This window comes from Phyllobates terribilis, unplaced genomic scaffold, assembly GCF_046119375.1.
Source record: "Phyllobates terribilis strain yellow unplaced genomic scaffold, ASM4611937v1 Scaffold_5206__1_contigs__length_53453, whole genome shotgun sequence".
NCBI lineage: Eukaryota > Metazoa > Chordata > Amphibia > Anura > Dendrobatidae > Phyllobates > Phyllobates terribilis.
The window spans coordinates 32,913-53,454 of NW_027367954.1; the positions used below are offsets into that span (position 1 = coordinate 32,913).

Here is a 20,542-nt window from a genome sequence, read left to right on the forward strand (position 1 = left end):
GATGTTGCAGAGTGAAAACATATGTTGGACAATAATAGTAATTGCTGGTGTTGATGAATTCATTGTGAGGAGTAATTTATAAAATGGGATCACTTTGGAGGGGTTTCTGCTGTTTTGGTACTTTTGGAACTCCGCAAATGTCACCCTCAAAATATTCTTGCAAAATCTGCATTCCCAAAACCCAAATAGCGCTCTTACTTTCAAAGCCCTGCTGTGTGACCAAACAGTAGTTTATGAAGACATATGGGGCATCACCGCATTTCAATGAAATTGTGCAACTTTAGATATTTTCACAAGAAAAACTAAATATATATTGACCTAAATTTACCATTAATATAAAGTACAATGTGTTACAAAATAACACTATCAGAATCACGGGGATATGTTAAGCATTCCAGTGTTATTGCCACATAAATTGTTACATGTCAGATTTATAAAACGGTGCTTGGTCATGAAGCTCAAAATTGGCTGTAACTAATAGGTTACAAATCAATATTAAAATAAAAGAAATCATGGCATATTTCCTTTCATCACAAGTAGTGCTCATCTTTCTACTGCTTAGCTTAGAAAGAGTTAAATTACAAAAGCCGGAAGTAGTCAGGATGGCCGAGCGGTCTAAGGCGCTGCGTTCAGGTCGCAGTCTCTTCTGGAGGCGTGGGTTTGAATCCCTCTTCTGACATTAGAATTTTCTTTCAAGAAATTTTACAGCTTCACTCCTGTTACTGATTAGTTGGGGGTCCGCTCTATTGGTGGCAATCTCAAATCGATAACTAAAAGTGATGGGGCTTAGCAAAACCAATTCTCAACGTTGGCACTTTGGCAGTATTCCTTGGGGTCCTTGAGGCAAATCTTAATTGTTCTGAATTTGTGCTTTCACAAAAGACTTCTGGGAACAATCATTATACCTATCTATAGGAAATAAAATGATAGAAACTTGAGAACTGAACACTTTTAACTTTTGAGGAAAATAATATTTTTTGTAATTTTTCCTTCATTCTGGACGTCATCACTTTGTTTTATTTTAGTTTGACTTAGCTGTATGAGGATTTAAAGGAAACCTGATAGCTAATACGGGCAGCATGTATCAGACACTAGCTGAATGATTTCAGCCATTTATGTTTGACTATGAATCGCTGTGGCATTACTGAGACAAATATGCTTAAATAATATGCCAGGAACAAAGCTGTTTGGGGAAAAACCCAGGAAGGCAAAAAACACAAGCCCCAACTCAGGACCGTCATCTTTCATTCTAAAAATAGGGGTTTCTACGTTAATGGTAAGACAAAGAATCCACAGATTTGGCATTTCTCTAGCGAGCAGAGCCCACTTAAAATGTATGGGGTGCTTGTCTCCATAAGCGCAAGCTGGGCACTAAACTGGCTTATTTGCAATTCTGGATGTTGCAGAGTGAAAACATATGTTGGACAATAATAGTAATTGCTGGTGTTGATGAATTCATTGTGAGGAGTAATTTATAAAATGGGATCACTTTGGAGGGGTTTCTGCTGTTTTGGTACTTTTGGAACTCCGCAAATGTCACCCTCAAAATATTCTTGCAAAATCTGCATTCCCAAAACCCAAATAGCGCTCTTACTTTCAAAGCCCTGCTGTGTGACCAAACAGTAGTTTATGAAGACATATGGGGCATCACCGCATTTCAATGAAATTGTGCAACTTTAGATATTTTCACAAGAAAAACTAAATATATATTGACCTAAATTTACCATTAATATAAAGTACAATGTGTTACAAAATAACACTATCAGAATCACGGGGATATGTTAAGCATTCCAGTGTTATTGCCACATAAATTGTTACATGTCAGATTTATAAAACGGTGCTTGGTCATGAAGCTCAAAATTGGCTGTAACTAATAGGTTACAAATCAATATTAAAATAAAAGAAATCATGGCATATTTCCTTTCATCACAAGTAGTGCTCATCTTTCTACTGCTTAGCTTAGAAAGAGTTAAATTACAAAAGCCAGAAGTAGTCAGGATGGCCGAGCGGTCTAAGGCGCTGCGTTCAGGTCGCAGTCTCTTCTGGAGGCGTGGGTTCGAATCCCTCTTCTGACACTAGAATTTTCTTTCAAGAAATTTTACAGCTTCACTCCTGTTACTGATTAGTTGGGGGTCCGCTCTATTGGTGGCAATCTCAAATCGATAACTAAAAGTGATGGGGCTTAGCAAAACCAATTCTCAACGTTGGCACTTTGGCAGTATTCCTTGGGGTCCTTGAGGCAAATCTTAAATGTTCGGAATTTGTGCTTTCACAAAAGACTTCTGGGAACATCAAATAGTTTCTTTGTGCATATGTTAGTTGTTGCTTTGGCATCGGAAAAATACTGTTGATAGGAAAATGGGAGGGACTATTTCATCTCTATGTTTTCTCTGTCCCTATTAGGGCAGAGAGTGAACCTCCTAAGGTGCTGTCGTGGAAGATTCCTAGAAACCGAATTACCAGTAAGTCTAATTTCAGATTTTTTTACCTCAAGGCATCAATAGACTATATATATACTTAATAAACAAAAGCTAAAAGAGCAGATGAACATAGTTTAACAAGTCTGAAATGTGCATGTGATACTGACATCAAAGTTTCACCACATTTTGGGACAAATGTTTTGACTTTCAACATTAACAATCAGTAGAATATTTTCTCTAAATTTGCATCTCCTATCTTCACTCCAATTGTTTGCACCTAAGAAAAAAATAAAGCTTGATGCAACATTATGCTTACAAATTGTGTTTTATGCTCAATCATCACCTGTCCTACAGAGACACAGTCAGAATTACCCTGGCGAATTGAGTAAATTTGAAAATGTAAAAAAAATGCAGAATTGCTGTTTTTTCTATTCATTCACAAAGAATTAATGTAAGTTGTTAATTATGTACGCAAAATAGCGGGACTTTCAAATATTGATAATCTTGCAAAAACAAGTCAAAGTAAAAATAAATACATTACATTCCTGAATCTAAATGTGTCCTGCTGAAATAGCTCAGTTGGGAGAGCGTTAGACTGAAGATCTAAAGATCCCTGGTTCAATCCCGGGTTTCGGCAAAAGTTTTTTTCTTCACCCATTAAATTTTAAGCAGAAAATAAACAAAGCATATGGACTGACTGTTTACAGAGAATGTAAAAATCTTAATCATTATAACTATCTACAGGAAATAAAATGATAGAAACTTGAGAACTGAACACTTTTAACGTTTGATGAAAATAATATTTTTTGTAATTTTTCCTTCATTCTGGACGTCATCACTTTGTTTTATTTTAGTTTGACTTAGCTGTATGAGGATTTAAAGGAAACCTGATAGCTAATACGGGCAGCATGTATCAGACACTAGCTGAATGATTTCAGCCATTTATGTTTGACTATGAATCGCTGTGGCATTACTGAGACAAATATGCTTCAAAAATATGCCAGGAACAAAGCTGTTTGGGGAAAAAAGCCAGGAAGGCAAAAAACACAAGCCCCAACTCAGGACCGTCATCTTTCATTCTAAAAATAGGGGTTTCTACGTTAATGGTAAGACAAAGAATCCACAGATTTGGCATTTCTCTAGCGAGGAGAGCCCACTTAAAATGTATGGGGTGCTTGTCTCCATAAGCGCAAGCTGGGCACTAAACTGGCTTATTTGCAATTCTGGATGTTGCAGAGTGAAAACATATGTTGGACAATAATAGTAATTGCTGGTGTTGATGAATTCATTGTGAGGAGTAATTTATAAAATGGGATCACTTCGGAGGGGTTTCTGCTGTTTTGGTACTTTTGGAACTCCGCAAATGTCACCCTCAAAATATTCTTGCAAAATCTGCATTCCCAAAACCCAAATAGCGCTCTTACTTTCAAAGCCCTGCTGTGTGACCAAACAGTAGTTTCTGAAGACATATGGGGCATCACCGCATTTCAATGAAATTGTGCAACTTTAGATATTTTCACAAGAAAAACTAAATATATATTGACCTAAATTTACTATTAATATAAAGTACAATGTGTTACAACATAACACTATCAGAATCATGGGGATATGTTAAGCATTCCAGTGTTATTGCCACATAAATTGATACATGTCAGATTTAAAAAACGGTGCTTGGTCATGAAGCTCAAAACTGACTGTAACTAATAGGTTACAAATCAATATTAAAATAAAAGAAATCATGGCATATTTCCTTTCATCACAAGTAGTGCTCATCTTTCTACTGCTTAGCTTAGAAAGAGTTAAACTACAAAAGCCAGAAGTAGTCAGGATGGCCGAGCGGTCTAAGGCGCTGCGTTCAGGTCGCAGTCTCTTCTGGAGGCGTGGGTTCGAATCCCTCTTCTGACATTAGAATTTTCTTTCAAGAAATTTTACAGCTTCACTCCTGTTACTGATTAGTTGGGGGTCCGCTCTATTGGTGGCAATCTCAAATCGATAACTAAAAGTGATGGGGCTTAGCAAAACCAATTCTCAACGTTGGCACTTTGGCAGTATTCCTTGGGGTTCTTCAGGCAAATCTTAAATGTTATGAATTTGTGCTTTCACAAAAGACTTCTGGGAACATCAAATAGTTTCTTTGTGCATATGTTAGTTGTTGCTTTGGCATCGGAAAAATACTGTTGATAGGAAAATGGGAGGGACTATTTCATCTCTATGTGTTCTCTGTCCCTATTAGGGCAGAGAGTGAACCTCCTAAGGTGCTGTCGTGGAAGATTCCTAGAAACCGAATTACCAGTAAGTCTAATTTCAGATTTTTTTACCTCAAGGCATCAATAGACTATATATATACTTAATAAACAAAAGCTAAAAGAGCAGATGAACATAGTTTAACAAGTCTGAAATGCGCATGTGATACTGACATCAAAGTTTCACCACATTTTGGGACAAATGTTTTCACTTTCAACATTAACAATCAGTAGAATATTTTCTCTAAATTTGCATCTCCTATCTTCACTCCAATTGTTTGCACCTAAGAAAAAAATAAAGCTTGATGCAACAATATGCTTACAAATTGTGTTTTATGCTCAATCATCACCTGTCCTACAGAGACACAGTCAGAATTACCCTGGCGAATTTAGTAAATTTGAAAATGTAAAAAAAATGCAGAATTGCTGTTTTTTCTATTCATTCACAAAGAATTAATGTAAGTTGTTAATTATGTACGCAAAATAGCGGGACTTTCAAATATTGATAATCTTGCAAAAACAAGTCAAAGTAAAAATAAATACATTACATTCCTGAATCTAAATGTGTCCTGCTGAAATAGCTCAGTTGGGAGAGCGTTAGACTGAAGATCTAAAGGTCCCTGGTTCAATCCCAGGTTTCGGCAAAAGTTTTTTTCTTCACCCATTAAATTTTAAGCAGAAAATAAACAAAGCATATGGACTGACTGTTTACAGAGAATGTAAAAATCCTAATCATTATAACTATCTACAGGAAGTAAAATGATAGAAACTTGAGAACTGAACACTTTTAACTTTTGAGGAAAATAATATTTTTTGTAATTTTTCCTTCATTCTGGACGTCATCACTTTGTTTTATTTTAGTTTGACTTAGCTGTATGAGGATTTAAAGGAAACCTGATAGCTAATACGGGCAGCATGTATCAGACACTAGCTGAATGATTTCAGCCATTTATGTTTGACTATGAATCGCTGTGGCATTACTGAGACAAATATGCTTAAATAATATGCCAGGAACAAAGCTGTTTGGAGAAAAAGCCAGGAAGTCAAAAAACACAAGCCCCAACTCAGGACCGTCATCTTTCATTCTAAAAATAGGGGTTTCTACGTTAATGGTAAGACAAAGAATCCACAGATTTATCATTTCTCTAGCGAGGAGAGCCCACTTAAAATGTATGGGGTGCTTGTCTCCATAAGCGCAAGCTGGGCACTAAACTGGCTTATTTGCAATTCTGGATGTTGCAGAGTGAAAACATATGTTGGACAATAATAGTAATTGCTGGTGTTGATGAATTCATTGTGAGGAGTAATTTATAAAATGGGATCACTTTGGAGGGGTTTCTGCTGTTTTGGTACTTTTGGAACTCCGCAAATGTCACCCTCAAAATATTCTTGCAAAATCTGCATTCCCAAAACCCAAATAGCGCTCTTACTTTCAAAGCCCTGCTGTGTGACCAAACAGTAGTTTCTGAAGACATATGGGGCATCACCGCATTTCAATGAAATTGTGCAACTTTAGATATTTTCACAAGAAAAACTAAATATATATTGACCTAAATTTACCATTAATATAAAGTACAATGTGTTACAAAATAACACTATCAGAATCACGGGGATATGTTAAGCATTCCAGTGTTATTGCCACATAAATTGATACATGTCAGATTTAAAAAACGGTGCTTGGTCATGAAGCTCAAAATTGGCTGTAACTAATAGGTTACAAATCAATATTAAAATAAAAGAAATCATGGCATATTTCCTTTCATCACAAGTAGTGCTCATCTTTCTACTGCTTAGCTTAGAAAGAGTTAAATTACATAAGCCAGAAGTAGGCAGGATGGCCGAGCGGTCTAAGGCGCTGCGTTCAGGTCGCAATCTCTTCTGGAGGCATGGGTTCGAATCCCTCTTCTGACATTAGACTTTTCTTTCAAGAAATTTTACAGCTTCACTACTATTACTGATTAGTTGGGGGTCCGCTCTATTGGTGGCAATCTCAAATCGATAACTAAAAGTTATGGGGCTTAGCAAAACCAATTCTCAACGTTGGCACTTTGGCAGTATTCCTTGGGGTCCTTGAGGCAAATCTTAAATGTTCTGAATTTGTGCTTTCACAAAAGACTTCCGGGAACATCAAATAGTTTCTTTGTGCATATGTTAGTTGTTGCTTTGGCATCGGAAAAATACTGTGGATAGGAAAATGGGAGGGACAATTTCATCTCTATAAGTTCTCTGTCCCTATTAGGGCAGAGAGTGAACCTCCTAAGGTGCTGTCGTGGAAGATTCCTAGAAACCGAATTACCAGTATGTCTAATTTCAGATTTTTCTACCTCAGGCATCAATAGACTATAAATATACTTAATAAACAAAAGCTAAAAGAGCAGATGAACATAGTATAACAAGTCTGAAATGCGCATGTGATACTGACATCAAAGTTTCACCACATTTTGGGACAAATGTTTTCATTCAGTAGCGGACAACCCCTTTAACTTTAACTGCAGGGTAGTGATGAGTGAGCGTGCTCGTTTAACCCTTTCGCCGAGCTCGCTCGGGTGCTTACCTAGTATCTTCTGCAAGCTCGTATATTAAGTTCAAGTCCCGGGCGTCTGCATGATTTATGGCTGTTAGTCAGCTTCACCACATGCAGAGATTGCCTGTTTGTTAGGGAATCCTCACTTGTTGAGGCTGATTATCAGTCACAAATCATGCAGGCAACTTAATAAACGAGCATGCCAAAGATACACGAAAGCACCCAAGAGTGCTCGGTGAAAGCGTTAAATGAGCATGCTCGCTCCTCACTACTGCAGAGTCATCACAAGGAACATTTAAAGATTTTCACCTATTGACATCAATGGACTGCATTTGTATTAAACAGATTGTATTGCGTCTTCTAGAGATGTTTTGTAGGTGCTGTTTTCTTTGGCAAATAGATGAGAATCAAGCAAGGGACTCCCCTCAAATAACAGGAAATGTCCTAACAGCATATTGAAAATTAGAAAAACCCTTTAATATTTCTCTATCAGTCAATGGATGTCTACTTTCTACATGGGCAAACACAAAAGTGACCAATAGAAAAAAATGTTCTACCAAAACTCATTGAAAAATATAATCAAAATCATCAAGATCAACTATAGCTAAGAGCGTATAAACATCAAGGCCAACTACCACCAAGGGTGTATCACCATCAAGGCCAACTGCAACCAAGGGTATAAAATATCTAAGGCCAACTACCACCAAGGGCATAAAAACATCAAGGCCAACTACCGCCAAGGGTATAAAAATATCTAAGGCAAACTACCACCAAGGGCATAAAAACATCAAGGTCAACTGCTACCACCAAGGGTGTATGAATATCAAGGCCAATTACCTCCAATGGTGTATAAACATCAAGGTGAACTACGACCAAGAGCACAAAAACATCAAGGCCAACTACCACCAAGGGCGTATCTACAGACATGCCAACCATTAACTTTTCAGGGCATATATATGTTTATGGTCACAATAACCCATCTTTTACACACATTAAACACAAGTATTATGAATGACACATGTTAGGTTGGGGGAGCTGTGACAAAATTTGCATCTGATTGACCCAATATATGATATTTACTTTACACAATTTTCCACCTGAATGTAGAGATTACCTCCAGATTACTGTTGTAATAACTGTCCCTGTGTTACTCTGTTATAGTTGGATTGGTGCAGCAGTGGCTAATGCCTTCTATTCCCCTAATTGCAATCAGATTGGTGAGTTACTCAGAAAAAGGGTTCAAATTGGTGATGAACTATAGTTTTGGTTGGGTTACCATAGTGTCAGGTATGCCAAACCCAATGTTACTCACCCAATTCATCTCTTGTCTATATCATTAGATCAATTACAGCTAATAACTATTTTATTCTGTGCTTTACAGTATTTCCTGCTGGGATCCTTCAGCCTCCATTTTTCAGCAAACAACAGCCGCAAGGATTGAACTTTGGTGGAATCGGTATGGTCATTGGTCACGAAATCACTCACGGCTTTGATGATAATGGTAATGATGAGAAGTAACTGATGCTTTACTACTACGTCATTGAGGTTCCAGTGGTACATTTATGGAATAAGTAAATAGTAGTTCTGTATGTTTTTTTTTTCCTTTTATAGAAACTTTATTGCAAAAATAAGAAAAACAAAAACAAGTCTTCCACATCCTTGAGGCCAGCTCTAAGGGGTAGATACAAAGGAGTTTCTGTTAGTCACGTTGGACAAACAGGTCTAGATTCAGAAATTAGCCGTTATTCATAACTGTCATAGCTGTCTCTGTATGAGCCTCCGGACCTATCCCCGTAACTGCCTTGGCTTCTGCCACTTCCATAGTAGTCACAAGATCCACCACCATATCCTCCACTCCTGTTGTCAAACCTGCTGTTTCCATATTAATCCAAAAAGTGAAAAGCCTATTTGGGACAATACTTCTATTCAACAAACACCCGATCAGGTCAAAAAAGTATAGATGCACAAATTCGATAAAAAGATTTTGAAACTTTTATTGAATTATTTTAAAAGAAACACTACTGTCCCTGAAGAAGCTGATTGTGAAATGCGCATTGGGGCAGTCCTTAACTGCAGTTGAAAGGTTGTATTGTCTCTATTTACATTCTGTTTATCTCTATGCCTGATGATAACATCTGTTTATTTCCATGCTTGGTGATACCATCTATATTTTGTGGGCCATGATTGACTTTGCCCTATATTGTCACTTCTCTACCATTTGTGGGCTTTATGGCTTCTTTCTATATGACCTATTGACATATTTATAGATATATACCTTTACGGCATTTTGACTACATTTTTTATGCTGGATACTTTAAGGTGGGTACTTGTAATCCACTAATGCTTACTAGATGAATGAATTTTGGATACTGATCCTTTATTTATTTATTTATTTATTTATTTATTTAATTCTTCATATATTTATCACTGGGTTCATTGATATGATCTACTTTTGTTAGTCTTGTTAAACAGAATAAATGATTGATTACCCTTGTTATTAGCACTGCAGGTACCTTCATTGGTTCACTTCTCCTTTATGTGTGTTTTTTAAATTTCTTTTAAAATAATTCAATAAAAGTTTCAAAATCTTTTTATCGAATTTGTGCATCTATACTTTTTTGACCTGATCGGGTGTCTGCTGTTTCCATAACCTCGGTCTCCACCACCATGTCCTCTACCACCATGGAAGAATCCTCTGCCACCTGAAGAGCCTCCTCTGTAAACCCCACGTCTTTCACCAGACGACTTGCCAGCCTGGTCTACATGAATCTGACGCCCATCCACAGACTATATACAACTTTCAAAAGCTGATGAAACTCTGATGGCAAAAACTGACACTTTAACCAAATACTGATCAAACACAGATCAAAATCATTGATGAAACTTGCACCGTTTTTTTGCATACGATAAAAAACTCTGACCTCTGAATGAGCTCTAACAGTTATAGTCAGTGAAGCTCAGCATCATGTATATGGATTATGCTCAATGATGGTTGTTATGTAACAGGAAGGAATTTTGACAATGACGGAAATATGTTTGATTGGTGGAGTAACTTCTCTGCAATGCATTTCAAAGAGCAGTCCCGATGCATGGTCTACCAATATGGCAATTACACCTGGGAATTAGCTGGGGGGCAAAATGTGAGTATGTTTTTCTCTTTTTGTAAATATGCCATCAGAGATATATCTCCCAGTTGACTGAAAACACCAGTGAAATGGATGAGATGACCAGACTGACTGAATAAGATGTCTGCATGGGCAAACACTTGACAGACGAGGTTTAATGTTGATAAGTGTAGAGTAATGTACCTCGGCCGGAGTAATCCTATTGCTACATATATGTTAAAGGTAAATATACTCAGGACTATAGAACAGGGCAAGGACTTGGGTATTCTGATTACAAGTAAGCTGAGCAGCAGTACTCAATGTCAGGCTGCAGCTGCAAAAGCAAACACGATTTTAAGATGTATAAACAGAGAGAGAAAATCCAGCGATCCAAGTGTATTGTTACCCCTTTATAAATCACTGGTGAGGCCACATCTAGAATATGGGATCCTCACATTTTAAAAAGGATATTCAGAAGTTAAAGTCAGTTCAAAGACGGGCAACTGGATTATTACAAGGGACGGAAGGCCTCTCATATGATGAGAGGTTGGAAAAGTTGGGCTTGTTTTGCTTAGAAAAAAGACGTCTCAGGGGAGATTTCATTTATATGTATAAATACATTTGTGGTCAATAGAGAGGACTGGCACATGACTTATTCCTTCCAAAAACCTTACAAAGGACCAGGGGGCACTCATTAAGGGTGGAAGAAAGGCAATTCCGGCAGCTAAATAGGAAAGGGTTCTTTACAGTTAGAGCAGTCAGAATGTGGAATGCCGACCACAAGAGGTAGTAATGGCAGACACTATAACAGCTTTTAAAAAAGGGCTAGATGATTCCCTCAGTACAAATAATATTGTGGGTGTAGGGCTACTGCCAGATTCCCTGCATGGTGTCCCTTCCCCTTCCATGCAGGGACGCTGACTCAATCACTGCCAGGTCCTCAGCATGGACTCTAGCATGCTCCTGCTTCTGTGTGTGCCGCACTGTGTCTCAGAGGCACACCTAGTATGCGCTCCCCTGCTCTTAAAGAGGCAGCGTGCGCACATCGTAAATGTCCCCAGCTATCAGCTGGGAGGCATTTAGTTAATGTGATTAACTGCAAGGTGTCTCCCAGCCATTAGCTAAGAGGCATCTTGTATAAAAGCCACCATCCCCAATTGGGAGGTGCCTGAGCAACCCCTATAGTTATGGTAGGTGGTTTGGTGTGTGTAACTGTATGTTGCCAGGTCCTTCGTCCTTATTCTGTTAAAACTATTTCTGTATCCTGTGTCCCTTTAGTCCAGTATAGTTTGTCCGTGTTCCTGTCACCGCTTCGGCGGTGTCCATATCCTGAAAATGACTATGCAGTACCTGTCTGCTACTCTGGGGCCTGAAGGCTCAATACCCAGGCCTGAACCCTTAACCTGTCCCAGTGGCCATCTTGTCTGCACAGTCTGAATATGTCCCAGTGGCCGTCCTGTCTGCACAGTCTGAACCTGTCCCAGTGGCCATCGTGTCTGCAGTCTGAATCTGTCCCAGTGGCTGTCCTGTCTGCACAGCAGAACCTGTCCCAGTGGCCATCCTGTCTGCACAGCAGAACCTGTCCCAGCAGCTGTCCTGTCTGCACAGTTTGAACCTGTCCCAAGTGGCTGTCCTGTCTGCACAGTTTGAACCTGTCCCAGTGGCAGTCCTCTCTGAACAGTTTGTACCTGTCCCAGTAGCTGTCCTGTCTGCACAGTTTGAACCTGTCCCAAGTGGCTGTCCTGTCTGCACAGTTAGAACCTGTCCCAGTGGCTGTACTGTCTGCACAGTTTGAACCTGTCCCAGTGGCAGTCCTCTCTGAACAGTTTGAACCTGTCCCAAGTGGCTGTCCTGTCTGCACAGTTTGAACCTGTCCCAGTGGCTGTCCTCTCTGAACAGTTTGAACCTGTCCCAAGTGGCCGTCCTGCCCTGTTGAGAATCTGAATTAATGTTATTTACCCTTGGGGTCAGCTGCTACTGCAGAAAGCCGCCCTGAAGTGTCACCTTACAGCTATCTGCCGCGCAAGCCTGACCTCACCACTACAGGCTCCTGCGAACATCAAGGTAGCTGCATAGTTACGCCCCTCCAGGGCAAATCTGCTTTGTGGCATAGTGGGTCCACGAATTACGTGCTACACCTATATAAATAATCTAGTGATACAGAATGTATAACTGGTGGAGAAAGGTGGAACTTGATGGACCTTAGTATTTTTTCAATCTATGTAACTATGTAATATAAAACTAAATCAATAGTGCAAGGTAGTTGGGCACTTCTGTATTGTCTTTATTGACAGGTTTATCCCACTGGAGCATGTGCTATAAGTAGAGAATATGAAGAGGGTGGTCTCAGATGCTTTTATATTTATGGTAATCTACATGGAATTAAAAAGATTAACAGATAATGTTTACTAATTGAGACAAATGGATTCTGGAGGCGCTCCCATGGAAGGTTTAGTAACCAAAAAAAATTGTTGAATCTTCCAATTGTGGTGCAATCACATGGAGGATATTCCACCATATTTTTTTATCCAGGGATTAATATTTGTAGGTTTATTAAAAAAATCATAAAACCATGAATACACATAAGGGACATGGATGTGCAAAAGGGAAAGGGAGAAGGAAGTCTTTAAAAAGGATCACACAACGCGTTTCTGCTCATAGAGCCTTCATAAAGGAAGCCTATAACATACTGTCTGACACCAAATATTACAAACCAATTACATCTGACCCCACTGATGTCTTTGAAAAAGAATATAATAAGCTGATACATGAAGCCTTTCAAGCTAAGATATTGAATAAAAGAGAAAAGCGTTATCTAACAAATAATAGCCCAAATCAAGCTTTCTTTTACCACCTACCAAAAATACTCAAAGACACAAAGAATCCCCCCGGAAGACCCATCATATCAGGGATAGGCTCTCTCACTAGCTCTCTATCCCATTTTATTGATCTTTTTCTTCAGACTTATGTCCTTAACTTACCATCCTTTTTAAGAGACTCATCCCAACTCATTCTGGAGACAAAGGATCTACAATGGGGAGAAAACTATATGTTTCTCACCCTAGATGTATGTGCTCTATATTCCAACATAGAACACAGTTTAGGTCTTGATGCAGTAGACCACTTTCTATCAGGGGACAAAAATATACCACCGGGACAAAAAACATTCCTGTTGAAAGGTCTAAGATTCATTTTGGAGCATAACCTTTTCTCCTTTCAAGATAAGATGTACCTCCAGCAGTTCGGGACCGCGATGGGGACTCGGGTCGCACCCAGTTTTGCAAATCTTTTTATCGGGCGATTCGAGTCCCTATCGCCTATTACATCTCCAAAATATACCGAACATATATGTTATTATCATCGATACATCGACGATTTATTCCTCATATGGAATGGTACAGAAGAGGAAGCGTCTTCCTTCATCAACGAACTAAATCAGAACAACTGGGGAATCTCATTCACAAGCAATATGTCCAGAGAAAGAATTATTTTTCTGGACTTGGAATTATTTACTAAAGATCAAACCGTTCAGAGCAAAACCCATTTTAAACCAGTTGACACCAATGGTTATTTCGATTTCTCCAGCGCTCATTACCCCAGATGGAAACATAACATTCCATCCAGTCAATTTCACCGGATCAGGCGCAACTGCACTTCCACAATAGATTATATTGAACAATCTAAAATCAAAATATCCAGATTCGAAGATAAAGGTTATCCAAAAGAATTGATCCAGTCCTCCTACCGAAAAAACCTGACACTTCCACAAAATATTTGCTTAGAAAATTCACAAAAAGATTCGGTAAAGGATATATCAAAGTGGAGGTACAGTTTTATCACTGCATTTAACAGTGGTAATTCAAACATCCGTAGAATACTAAAGAAGTACTGGTATCTTATCAAAAAAGATCCAATTCTGAAAGGGATGGTACCCTCTAGACCCAGCATAGTTTTCAGAAGAGGTAATACTCTAAAAAATAACATAACACCCAGTCTTTTAAGAGATAAGGAGGTAAACGACAGGAATGCTAAACATCAGAAAAAAAGAGAAAATGGGAATATCTAAATGTGTAAATACAAGATGTCACTGTTGTAAGATTATCAATTGGGATATGAGGAAGAGTATCCACACTAAGAATCCCAAGATGACCTTAAAACCCACCCAAGAGCTCACATGCAGCTCGGAATTTGTCATCTATGTGGTAACATGTAGTTGTGGGTTACATTATGTAGGACGGACCACCCAAACACTACGAAGCTGTATGAATGGCCACAGGCATAACGTTAAAAATGGGTTTCTCAAACAGAGCCTTTCCAAACATATCACTCTTGTGCACAACAAGAACTTTGACTCCATAACAGTTACACCCATAGAGCAAATTCCACCACTCACCAAGAACAGAAAATCGGTCCTCAATGCGTAAGAATCCTACTGGATCTACAGACTTGGTAGTCTGTATCCAGATGGATTAAATGACACAGTTGAGACATTATAAGAGATATGTAGTTAGCTGAATAACACCACTTTTTCCATGGCAATTAACATCATGACACTTACAGTAAAGTCCTGTATCAAAACTAAGGACCTGTGGCATCTATCTGGCAATCCTTGATATCTCTCCAATACATCATATGTCTTTGACCAGTTGGTCTCATTTGACCTCCTTCTCATATAACCTGTTTATATGTGCAAATCATTCCATCTGAGGATTAACATTAACGTTGTAGTGGCAAGTAACATCAATATACGCGTCATTGGTTTTTATTTTTCTTTCAAATTTTTTTTTGTTTTTGTTTTTTTTATTTTTATTATTTTTTTTAATTATTATTATTTATGTTTTTATTTATTTATTTATTTTTATTATTTTCATTTTTATTACTTTTTATTAATTTATTTTTGTAATTATTATTATTATTATTTTTTATCTTATTTTTTTTTGTTTTTGTTTTTTTTTTTGTTTTGTTTTGTTATTTTTATTTTATTTTATTTTTATTTATTTATTTTTTTTGCTACCCATCATATCAGTCCAATGCCTCCCTAAATCAATTTTTAGATTTCTTGTAGGAACTCCACACGGTAGATAATTATAGATTTTGACAAAATAGTTATTTGGTTAACATAGGCTTCCAGCTCACATTTGGGTGATGATTTTTAAAATTTGAGCAATGACACTATTGGTAAGAAATATATGTATACAAGAGTCCACCTATATTCATCAATTAGACTCCAGACTCCACAACAGAGAGGAAGAGTAGATTTGAGTTGGATGTTACCTCTGAGGGTGACCCCACCCACAAGTAAAGATGCTGGGTATAAGAGTTCAGTCAAACCTAAGGTCTCATACACACCTGAAGGCTCTATGAACAGAAACGCGTTGTGAGATCCTTTTTAAAGACTTCCTTCTCCCTTCCCCATTTGTACATCCATGTCTCTTATGTGTATTCATGGTTTTATGATTTTTTCATAAACCTACAAATATTAATCCCTGGTGGAATATCCTCCATGTGATTGCACCACAATTGTAAGATTCAACAATTTTTTTTGGTTACTCTTTCTTCCACGGGAGCGCCTCCAGAATCCATTTGTCTCAATTTGTTCACGTGGTGGCTGTCTGTCAGGTAGAACAAATATACCTCCACCGTCTATGGAAGAGCTGCAAACCGTGGTCTGAGAACCCTAATAACGGACAAATTCCTCAAATAGAGTTGTGCCTATCAGAACAACTTGCTCAGGTGAGCATAAAAGATTTTATATTTTTTTTTAGTTTCAAGTCTCTACTTCCTACGCTCAGGTAGCGCTCTCTTTCCCTTTTTCCTCCACTTCTTTCTACCCAGGAACCATCAGATAATGTTTACTGGAAGTTTCAATGATATCATTCACATATAGTGTACAACACTAGACCATAATACATCTAATAAAAGAGAAAAAGGAAGGAAGGAGGAAAGGGAAAAGAGACAAAGTTTAAATGGGTTAAAATGTAAATAAAATACAAATTTTAATCACATTTCTTTAAAAAAATACTATATTAGTGTGATTTATTCCTTAGTCATTTATGAAATTAATCCAGACCAAAAGTTTCACAAAACCAATAGTTGGGTAGTGAAAGGGAGTGGAAAACCTAGACTACTATTACTGGAATAAAAATAATATTTGTCAATTAAAATGTTATTTGAGGAGATAATCACACAGAGCTAGTAAGAACTCCAGTAAAACCATGGTGTATTAAACCTACTGTATGATTAGTCCAATTTTTTTAAGACGTCTTATTTCAGACAATTTCTGCCACGGCTGTAGTTTGTTAAAACATGACAAACTGAGCTGTAATCGCCTTCCCCGGGTCCAACGGCGAGTCTCAACCACTGCTTCTGGTGCCTTGGATTGGCTGCAGCGCTGACGCCACATCCACAGTGTGGTAGTCAATCAGTGAGCTTAGCGGCTCTGAATAGGGTGCTTCACCTACACAACCAGAGCAGCCGAGCTCATGATTGGCTGTTACGCTATTGACATAACTTCAGCACCGCATGCTGGACATCAGTGCAGCGGCAGAGACTCATCATTGGACCTAGTGAAGGTGAGTTCAGTGTAGTTTATGGTTTAAAAAGCTGTAGCAGAAATTGCCTGAAAGGAGATAACCCCTTTAACCTATGGTGTGACTAAGTAGATCCAGTTGGTCCACTTCAAGTTCCTTCTCTTTGCTTTGTCTGTTTACTGATCCGTTGACCAGAAACCTCTCATTAAAGCATTCATATAAGGTGTGATTTTAGAAAGAAGACAAGTCCCTTTAGAAGACCACATAAATTATATAAATTCATGATTTCTCATTTTTTAGGTAAGTGGTATCATTACCCTAGGAGAAAATATTGCAGATAATGGCGGAGTCCGACAGGCTTACAAGGTAAACTATTATGAGGTGTTTTTTTCTTCAAACTTGTTATTGTCAGTGGAAATGAATGGAGGATTACAACATTCTGACATTGAAATGTCAAAATAATTAATGTCCTTCATGGTTTTTAGGAAGCGACTCAGTATTTAATGTGGTCAAATCTGCAATCTTTCATGACGAGTTAGTTACAGCGTCAGCCTAAACATGCAGCCGTCGAGCTCGGGTCTCTGTATACTGGTGTTTTTCATTTTTTTAAATTTAATTTTAACAACAGTTAATCTCCTGAGAGAGTCTTCTGTCTCCTTTGTATATTAAGGACTTAAGTATTTAGGGTAGAGGTATTACTTGAAGCTCCTGGACCCCAATACAAAACACAACTTAGGTCTATTGCACTCCCGAGAGTTATTGCTCTAAATATTAATCAAAATACAAGACAACTACTCACCAAAAGCATAAATGTCTACTGATGGTTTGGCCATAATTGGCCCCGGTTCTAGAGTCTTGAGATTTGATGGTTATGGTGAAGATTTTTTTTGGTTGACTTATAGGCATATCTGAAATGGGTGGAGAGACACGGAAAAGAGCCCAGGCTCCCCGGATTGGACCTGACGCACAAGCAGCTCTTTTTCCTGAACTTTGCACAGGTGAACTTTATAGGCTTTTTGCAATACTGTTAGTCTAATATACAGTAGGTTATAGATATTATCATTTAGCAAAATAGTGCTGGTTAGAGGTACTTATTTCATATTACAAGAGAGTACTATTAGTATAATACAAGGTATTGATGCCTATTCCATATTACCAGGCAGTACAGTTACTATAATATGGATACTAGCTTGTTATTCCATATTGCTAGGCTGTAGTGTTACTACAATATGGGTTATACTTATTCCATATTCCTAGGCTGTAGTGTTACTATAATATGGGTTATACTTATTCCATATTACTAGGCTGTAGTGTTGGGATAATATGCGTTTTAGATACTTTTTTCCATATTGTAAATGAATGAGAGCTATTGGTAGAATTTCAGATATTGTTACTTATTTTATCTTATGCTCAGTATTGTTGGAGCAATGTAGGTAATTGAGATATATATATACAGTACAGACCAAAAGTTTGGACACACCTTCTCATTTAAAGATTTTTCTGTATTTTCATGACTATGAAAATTGTACATTCACACTGAAGGCATCAAAACGATGAATTAACACATGTGGAATTATATACTTAACACAAAAGTGTGAAACAACTGAAAATATGTCTTATATTCTAAGTTCTTCAAATTAGCCACCTTTTGCTTTGATGACTGCTTTGCACACTCTTGGCATTCTCTTGATGAGCTTCAAGAGGTAGTCACCAGAAATGGTCTTCCACCAATCTTGAAGGAGTTCCCAGAGATGCTTAGCACTTGTTGGCCCTTTTGCCTTCACTCTGCGGTCCAGCTCACCCCAAACCATCTCGATTGGGTTCAGGTCTGGTGACTGTGGAGACCAGGTCATCTGGCATAGCTCCCCATCTCTCTCCTACTTGGTCAAATAGCCCTTACATAGCCTGGAGGTGTGTTTGGGGTCATTGTCCTGTTGAAAAATAAATGATGGTCCAAATAAATGCAAACCGGATGGAATAGCATGCCGCTGCAAGATGCTGTGATAGCCATGCTGGTTCAGTATGCCTTCAATTTTGAATAAATCCCCAACAGTGTCACCAGCAAAGCACCCCCACACCATCACACCTCCTCCTCCATGCTTCACTGTGGGAATCAGGCATGTAGAGTCCATCTGTTCACCATTTCTGCGTCGCACAAAGACACGGTGTTGGAACCAAAGATCTGAAATTTTGACTCATCAGACCAAAGCACAGATTTCCACTGGTCTAATGTCAATTCCTTGTGTTCTTTAGCCCAAACAAGTCTCTTCTGCTTGTTGCCTGTCCTTATCAGTGGTTTCCTAGCAGCTATTTTACCATGAAGGCCTGCAGCACAAAGTCTCCTCTTAACAGTTGTTGTAGAGATGTGTCTGCTGCTAGAACTCTGTGTGGCATTGACCTGGTCTCTAATCTGAGATACTGTTAACCTGCGATTTCTGAGGCTGGTGACTTGGATAAACTTATCCTCAGAAGTAGAGGTGACTCTTGGTCTTCCTTTCCTGGGACGGTCCTCATGTGAGCCAGTTTCTTTGTAACGCTTGATGGTTTTTGCAACTGCCCTTGGGGACACTTTCAAAATTTTCCCAATTTTTCGGACTGACTGACCTTCATTCCTTAAAGTAATGATGGGCAATCATTTTTCTTTACTTAGCTGCTTTTTTCTTGCCATAATACAAATTCTAACACTCTATTCAGCTGTGTATCCACCTGACTTCTGCACAACACAACTGATGGTCCCAACCCCATTTATAAGGCAAGAAATCCTACTTATTAAACCTGACAGGGCACACCTGTGAAGTGAAAACCATTTCCGGTGACTACCTCTTGAAGCTCATCAAGAGAATGCCAAGAGTGTGCAAAGCAGTCATCAAACAAAAAGGTGGCTACTTTGAAGAACCTAGAATATAAGACATATTTTCAGTTGTTTCACACTTTTTTGTAAAGTATATAATTCCACATGTGTTAATTCATAGTTTTGATGCCTTCAGTGTGAATGTACAATTTTCAAAGTCATGAAAATACAGAAAAATCTTTAAATGAGAAGGTGTGTTCAAACTTTTGGTCTGTACTGTGTATATGTGGTGCCCCTGAGGGTTTAGTCACCACAGGGGTACTGCACCTCTGAACGAGGTATGGTATCTCCTCTCCAAGGTAAGGATGGAGTACCACACAGGACCCCAACCACACACTCAACACTACACCACTCCAGTTCTGAAGGGGGCCTAAAAGCACCATAGTGCTGCCCCGGGCCGGAATGGAGGAGTTGGGGGGAACCAAAGTTAGGGGGAACCACGTAGTGAGTGAGGGTGGAGGAAGCACTTTACTTTAGCACTTAATAGAATCATATATAACTGGAGGCCATTTTAATAACCGGGTCTTTGTTCGTGGGTCTTTGGGACGGCAAGTTAGCACAAAGCTGCAGCCGGCTTAGGGGTCCACGGTTCTCGGTCTCAGGCCTCAAGACGGGGGATTGGGGCAGAGTATAATCAGCTCTGTCCCCGGTCTTAGTCCAACCAAGAAGGCCCAGGAGGGGAGCAGAGGAGTTAGGCTCCACAGGCGAAAGGATCTCCGGGGGTGCGGAGGGAGCGCAGTCTCCACCTGTATTCCCTAATCTGAGTTCATCCAGAGGGACCCGGCCTTACGCCACGTTCTCACCACTAGTAACCAAGAAAGGCACCCAGTCGGTCCGGGAGCTACACGCTACCCATCAAGGACATCGCAG

The 20,542-nt window shown here is 38.8% G+C and overlaps 5 non-coding genes across 5 annotated transcripts; all 5 read left to right on the top strand.

The window, feature by feature from the left end:
- Positions 1-596: 596 nt before the first annotated feature.
- Positions 597-679, top strand: TRNAL-CAG (transfer RNA leucine (anticodon CAG)). The gene has a single exon. It is a non-coding gene; the product is annotated as a tRNA-Leu (tRNA).
- Positions 680-1,992: 1,313 nt separating this feature from the next.
- TRNAL-CAG (transfer RNA leucine (anticodon CAG)) lies at positions 1,993-2,075 on the top strand. The gene has a single exon. It is a non-coding gene; the product is annotated as a tRNA-Leu (tRNA).
- A 909-nt stretch (positions 2,076-2,984) lies between these two features.
- TRNAF-GAA (transfer RNA phenylalanine (anticodon GAA)) lies at positions 2,985-3,057 on the top strand. The gene has a single exon. It is a non-coding gene; the product is annotated as a tRNA-Phe (tRNA).
- A 1,185-nt stretch (positions 3,058-4,242) lies between these two features.
- Positions 4,243-4,325, top strand: TRNAL-CAG (transfer RNA leucine (anticodon CAG)). Its single transcript has one exon. It is a non-coding gene; the product is annotated as a tRNA-Leu (tRNA).
- A 909-nt stretch (positions 4,326-5,234) lies between these two features.
- TRNAF-GAA (transfer RNA phenylalanine (anticodon GAA)) lies at positions 5,235-5,307 on the top strand. Its single transcript has one exon. It is a non-coding gene; the product is annotated as a tRNA-Phe (tRNA).
- Positions 5,308-20,542: the final 15,235 nt, after the last annotated feature.